At 35.4% G+C, this 6910-nt stretch overlaps 1 pseudogene; it reads left to right on the forward strand.

Moving 5' to 3' along the window:
• The first annotated feature begins 2123 nt into the window (after nucleotides 1-2123).
• On the forward strand, nucleotides 2124-3273 carry LOC122742589 (annotated as a pseudogene).
• The last annotated feature ends 3637 nt before the right edge of the window (nucleotides 3274-6910 follow it).

Genomic DNA, 6910 nt, shown 5'->3' on the forward strand with positions numbered 1-6910 from the left:
TTTGAACTTACATCTTACTGGCTTCAAGCTTAGTACCCAATATCCCATGTAGATGATATTTTATTGGTTGAATAATTGTTTCTTATGACTTTTCTTCAAATTATTACAATATTTTGAAATATGAATCCATAAAGAATGTGATAAATTGATTTACTATAGTTCCTCAGATCTCTAAATCTGATTTGGAAGAATTCTATGACATCTTTCTCTCTGTGCAAAGGTTTTTTTCTTTAATCACTAGTCTCTTATGAATATTACCCTTTAAAACCTGATATTTTGAAAGTACAACACATACTTTTACAATGTTGTTGAATAATGCTAATATTTATCCAATCCCCAAAGAACAATCCCCAAACTGAGCAACCAATTTAATCAATTCAAACAGTGTAGGTTATCAATGATAATTAGTGTCAAACATAATTATCAGTAGATTGTGGCAATTATAAAACAGTTGGTATTCTATTAGGCATAGATCAAAATTAAATTATTTTAATAAAATGCTTCAGAGAAATAATGTTTAAAATAAAGAAGTTAAACCATGTGTGCAGTAATTCAAGCATTTTTAATTAAATAAAATATGAGAATTATGTGAAGATGGCAGCACCTCAAACATTAGAGAAACCCAGATCTACCACAAACACCCTAGTAATACTTTTAAAAGTGAACCAGAAGGAACAAGGATAAAGAACAATAAAGTGAATTAACTATAAACTTATTTATCCATTCATCTAGGACTTCATAAAAGTACTAATAAAATCCTGTAGAAGCACAGAACAGAGACAAACAAGGTAAAATTGAAGGGCCATGGGAAAAAATAAGGTCAGAGAAGGATCCAGTGTATTCAATCCAAGGGAATTTTTCCCACCTGAAGTTAGGAAAGACCAGAGCAGCAGACAGAATGGTTTAGCCAGGGGCCCAAACTGGGGCAATGCTAAATAAATAATTAGAACAAGGGTACCCAAGGGCCAAATGTCCAAACAGTAGAAGACAGGACTAAACCATTAAAATTAAAATAGAACAAATGAAAAACAATAATTCAATGGGGGAACAATGCTAAAACAATCAATTGACCAAAAATAGGGTGAAATATATTGCATTTATAATTTAAAAAGGAAACTGAACTGGAAAGCAGGTTAGGAAGAGATAATCTAAAAATCATTGTACTGCCTGAAAATGACTGATAAAAAATTCTGGATTTCACATTAACAAAAGAATCACAAATAAAAACTAACCAGAACTTAAAAAATAGGTTAATGTTGAAAATAGAAAGATTCCACTTGTCACTTCCTTAAAAATACCAAAATGATTAATAACTCTAAGAATCCAGATCTTCCAGTTAAAAAGAAAGCATTCAGTATCAGCCTTTCTGGAAAGCAATTTTTGACCATGTCCAAGCAGTCATTAACTATGTGTACTCTTTGAGACTGTTATGCCACTACTATGTCTGTTATCCCAAGGATATCAAGGAGGAAAAGAATGAGATTGTACACAACTATTTATAGTAACTTTTTTTTAATATAGTAACTTTTTATATAGCAGCAAAGGATTATAAACTAAGGAGGTGTCCATTCACTTGGTATGACTAAACAAATTATCAAATATCAATGAAATGGAATATTATTCTACCATAAAAAATGTTAAAATAAATGTTTTCATAAGAACCTGCAAATATCAATTGATGTAGTGAATTGAGGAGAACCAATAGTAGGGTTACAGAAGGGAAGGAATGAGAATAAGCATTTATGAAGTGCCCATTATGTCCCAGGCACTGTGCTAATCACTTTTACAAATATTATCTCTGTGCTTTACAACAATCTACCTAGGTAGCTACTATTATTATTCTCATTTTATAGTTGTGGAAACCAAGGTAAACAAAAGTTAAATACCGTCCTTAGGGTCATACAGCTTGTATGAAATTGGATTTGACCAAGGCTTCCTGAAGCCAAGCCTAATGATCTATTTACTGTGCCACCAGCTGTCTTTTTAAGAATGATTGATTCAAGGCCGCTGCCACCTCCACTTCCTCCCGGCGGGCGCTTGGTCCTTGGTCCTCGCCCGGGCCCAGCCTCGCTGCGCTCCTCATGAGCGGCGGCGGCTGAGGAGGCTTCACCCCGAGCGGAGGTGAGGTTCAAATTACCAGACGTAGGATTTCTTTTCACTATTGAAGCATTCTGGTTGATCATCCCTTCATTCCTAAACACTCTCTGTTTGACTTGCTAGTTTCAGAACCATGGCAACAGAAGAAAAGAAACCAGAGGCAGAAGCCACAAAAACACAATCTACACCTTCCTCATCAACCAATCAGAGCAAGCCTGCACCTGTAAAGCCAAACTACGCATTAAAGTTCACACTAGCAGGACACACTAAAGGTGTATCTTCAGTAAAATTTAGTCCAAATGGAGAATGGTTAGCAAGTTCTTCTGCAGATAAGCTCATTAAAATTTGGGGAGCATATGATGGAAAATTTGAGAAAACAATATCTGGACACAAACTGGGAATCTCAGATGTTGCCAGGTCATCAGATTCCAATCTTCTTGTGTCTGCTTCTGATGATAAAACTCTTAAGATATGGGACGTTAGCTCTGGGAAGTGTCTAAAAACATTGAAGAGTCACAGTAATTATGTCTTTTGCTGCAACTTCAATCCTCAGTCCAACCTCATCATTTCAGGATCTTTTGATGAAAGTATAAGGATATGGGATGTGAAAACAGGAAAGTGACTCAAGATTTTACCTGCTCATTCTGACCCTGTTTCAGCTGTTCATTTTAATCGTGATGGGTCCTTGATACTGTCAAGTAGTTATGATGGTCTCTGCCGAATATGGGATACAGCATCAGGTCAATGTTTAAAAACACTTATTGAAGATGATAATCCTCCTGTGTCTTTTGTGAAATTCTCTCCAAATGGTAAATACGTTCTTGCTGCAACTCTGGACATCACCCTTAAGCTTTGGGACTACAGCAAAGGGAAGTGCCTGAAGACATACACTGGTCATAAGAATGAGAAATACTGCATTTTTGCTAATTTTTCAGTCACTGGTGGAAAGTGGATTGTGTCTGGGTCAGAAGATAACCTGGTTTACATTTGGAACCTTCAGACAAAAGAGATCGTATAGAAATTACAAGGCCACACAGATGTTGTGATTTCAACAGCTTGTCACCCTACAGAAAACATCACTGCATCAGCTGTATTAGAAAATGACAAAATGATTAAACTCTGGAAGAGTGACTGTTAAGCCCTTTCAATATCATGTTAGAGACTATATCATGAAGAAGTAGATCCTGTGAGGCAAGAAACTAAGATATTTGAGAATGGTTTCTTGGCCTAAAGGGAAAATCCCCTTTTTTCTTCCCTGGAATGGGTAGCCTGGTGAGAAGAGGCAGTATCTGCCTTATTTGACAAATGGATCCTTTTCTTATTTTTTTGTTTTTAAGGGGGAAAAAATTTGCTTGTATTATTTACTAGAAAGTCCCAAAAGACTGGTGATGCTTCTTGTCAACTCTTCTGATTGGCAGAGGAAGAGATTCATTCTATATTGTTTATAAATCGAGTCAGCAAAAACCTGAATTTTAAATTTTTTATTACAGAAGGATAAATTTCATTTCATCATGAATTTTTCCTCAACTAAATGTTCTGTAATTTTAAAAAAGTTTTCACTTACTCACTTCTAACTCTGTGACCAAATACAACCATGTAAGTTTTTGGCTTTCTATACCCCAGTTTCACTGATCTCGTAGTGAAATATCTTTTAATCTTCTGTATAGTTTTACCTCTTGCTATGTATGTTTAATAGATACTATTATATCATGAGTTGTCTACCTTTCCCCCAAAACCATTAATTCCTGATTGTAGACATTCCAGCACATTTTGAAGTCTTTCTGGGGGAAAAAAAAAAGCAAAACAAAACAAAATTCAAAACATTGTAAAGCTTTTTAATATAAAGACAATTTTGTATCTTTAAAGTTCATAGTACGGAACTGTTAACGGCATGACTGCATACTCAGCCTCAATATTTTCCCATTTGTCTCACTATTGTTTACACATCTGACAGTACCATGTGCTGTAATAAAAAGGTGGGATTTTGTGTAAAAAAAAAAGAATGATTGATTCAAAAAGAATGACATTTAAAAAAGAATAACATTATTACATGAAAAAGATGAAACATTGAAACCATTAAATTCAGTAGCCAATCATGATTCTAGAGGACTAATTATGAAGATAGTTATACATCTCTTGGTAGAGAGGTGGACTTATTCATTCTTTTAGTTTAATGTTTTTCCCAATTACCTGTGAAAACAATTTTAAAATTTGTTTTGTTTTTTTGAATTTTGAGTTCCAAATTTTAGAAGATACATTGTAGGACATAGCCAGTATGAGAATTTGTTTTACTGGAAAAGGCAAATATTTACAAAGATTTTTCTCTTTCTTGCTTTCCTTTTTGTTATTTCTTGTTTTAATGTCTGTAACAGGAATAGGTTTAGGATACCCCTGTCTCCTCACAAAAAGGAAGGAAAAGAAAAATATTGAGAAATCTTTTTTTTTTCAGGGCAATGGAGGTTAACTGACTTGCCCAGGGTCACACAGCTAGTAAGTGTCAAGTGTCTGAGGCTGGATTTGAACTCAGGTACTCCTAAATCCAGGGCCGGTGCTTTATCCACTGCGCCACCTAGCCACCCCCAATATTGAAAAATCTTCAAAGAAAATAGAGAAGAAAAGCCAAAAAAGGCATTCACCACAGCAGCTTTGAAAGCTACTTTTTGAAAGATATTACATATTAAAATGAAAAACCAAGATGTACATAATAGAGAAACCTACTGTTTTCAGATATAGAAATTTGTTCTCTCTTCATATGTGGGTGTGTTTTATTTAAACCTTAAATTCATATATATAGAAATGCCAATTATATTTAGTATCGAAATTTAAATTAAAAATAAGACTAAAAAAGGGAGAAAAACAACAATAAAGAAAGGCAACGTAGCTTCGTGAACTTTAAACTTTCAAACAGAATAAGAAACAAACAACAAGAAAACTCTCCTAGATAAAATTCCTATCCATAACATGATTTTTTTTCCCTTTCCCTAACCCCTTTATCTCTAGTGATCTACTTCACTAAATTGTGTCAAAACAATTAACTTATCCCTTTAAATTAAGTGTAATATAATGGCCCCTTAGGTCCACATGTTCTCTTCTACTACTTTATGGAACTATATTGGTTGAAAGATTAGTAGTACATAATTACTCCATACTCTCAATTGGAAAAAAAAATCCCTACTATTCAGGCTTAGGTTTGGCACTTTGACATAATTTAAATTTATATTTATATCTGGCCAATTGCTGGTTACTTTTACTTTGGCATAAAAATCTGGATACATTAACATAAATGAAAAAGAAATGACATTATCTTACAGGGAAGGAAAAAAAGAGATAATGCTTTCATCTTAGACTACATTCCTAGGATCCACTATGGCCAGGCACCATTTCAAAAGCCTACTATATAATAAAAGTTTAGAAAGCATAATTATATTTGGTAGATCATCTGATCTTCACAAGTACCCCCATGGGAAAGGCAGAACATTGAATAGATGAGTCAATTAAAGTTCAGACATGTCAAAGGACTTGCTCAGTCAGTTAAGCATAGTCAGGACTCCAATTAAGATTATCCTGTGAAGATAGTAGAGAGAAGCCAGGGAGTTGCCTGAGCTTTCCCCCATCTTCCCTCAAAACAGCATTCATTCAAGCATCTAAATAGATTTTGATACCAAAAGAATGTACAAAATCACAGAGAAAACACAATCTTCCAATTGAGATTAATTTAGAAGACTTCAGGGAAAGTTCAGTTTTAACCTTGGGGCAAAATGGAAGTAGAGTGCACCTCAGTACAGTGCAACACAGCACAGAGGGGTCTGGGAAAGTCATCCGGAGCTCTGGGCACAGCAAAAATCAGCAACTGAGGCCCCCTTGGTCATGGCTCAGCAGGACTAGTGGTACAACAGACTAGTTGGGAGACCTGCCAGCCTTGCTGAGAGGGGGGAAACAGCCAGATAGAGAACCACCCACAGGACAAGGCACAACTAGGCCAAGCATCCCAACACATGGGAGAAGGTCTAGGGGGTGGTAAAGAAATTGCAAGCCACAGAAGCCTCAGAGCAAATATTTATGAGATAACAATTGCTACCCCTGCTTTTGTTTTTTGGTTTTTTTTTTTTTTTTACTTCAGCTAAAGCAAATATATTCTGCTCTCGAACCTTTTACCTTTATGCTGTATTCCTCTGCTTCAAATGTGTTTCTTGTAAGGAACATATTATAGGGATTCTGGTTTTTAATTACACTCTCTCTGCTATTCACTTCTGTTTTTATGGGAGAGTTCATCCCATTCACATTCACAGTTATGATTACTGTATATTTCCATCCATCCTATTTTCCATGTTGTATTTGTTTTTTCTTCTTGCATACTAATCCCCCTCACCAGTGTTTTGCTCCTGAACACTACTTCCCCAATCTGTCCTCGTCACCTTTTATCAGGCCCCTCCATTCTTTTCTTTCCCCTTTCCTTCCCTGCTTTTTCTGCCCTCCCTTATGTCAGTATCACCCTTTTCCTTCCCCCTAACCTTTACTTCCTTGAAGAGTAAAACTTTCTTTATCTAAATGTATGTATATAGTTATCCCCTTTTTAAGCCAAATCTGATGAGGATTAAGGTTGAATCAATGCTCACTCCCCTCCCTTCTCTACCTCTATTGAAATAAGTTTGTGTTCTGTCTTATATATGTAGTTAACCCCATTCCATCTCCCCTCCCCTCTCTTCCCCCATCTCCTTTTATTCTACCTTGTAAGTTTCTTTATATCATCACATCAAAGTCTATTTAATAACCATACCCTAAAAGAGATACAGTTCTCAAGAGTTAAAAGTAT

Source organism: Dromiciops gliroides, chromosome 2 (genome assembly GCF_019393635.1).
Source record: "Dromiciops gliroides isolate mDroGli1 chromosome 2, mDroGli1.pri, whole genome shotgun sequence".
NCBI lineage: Eukaryota > Metazoa > Chordata > Mammalia > Microbiotheria > Microbiotheriidae > Dromiciops > Dromiciops gliroides.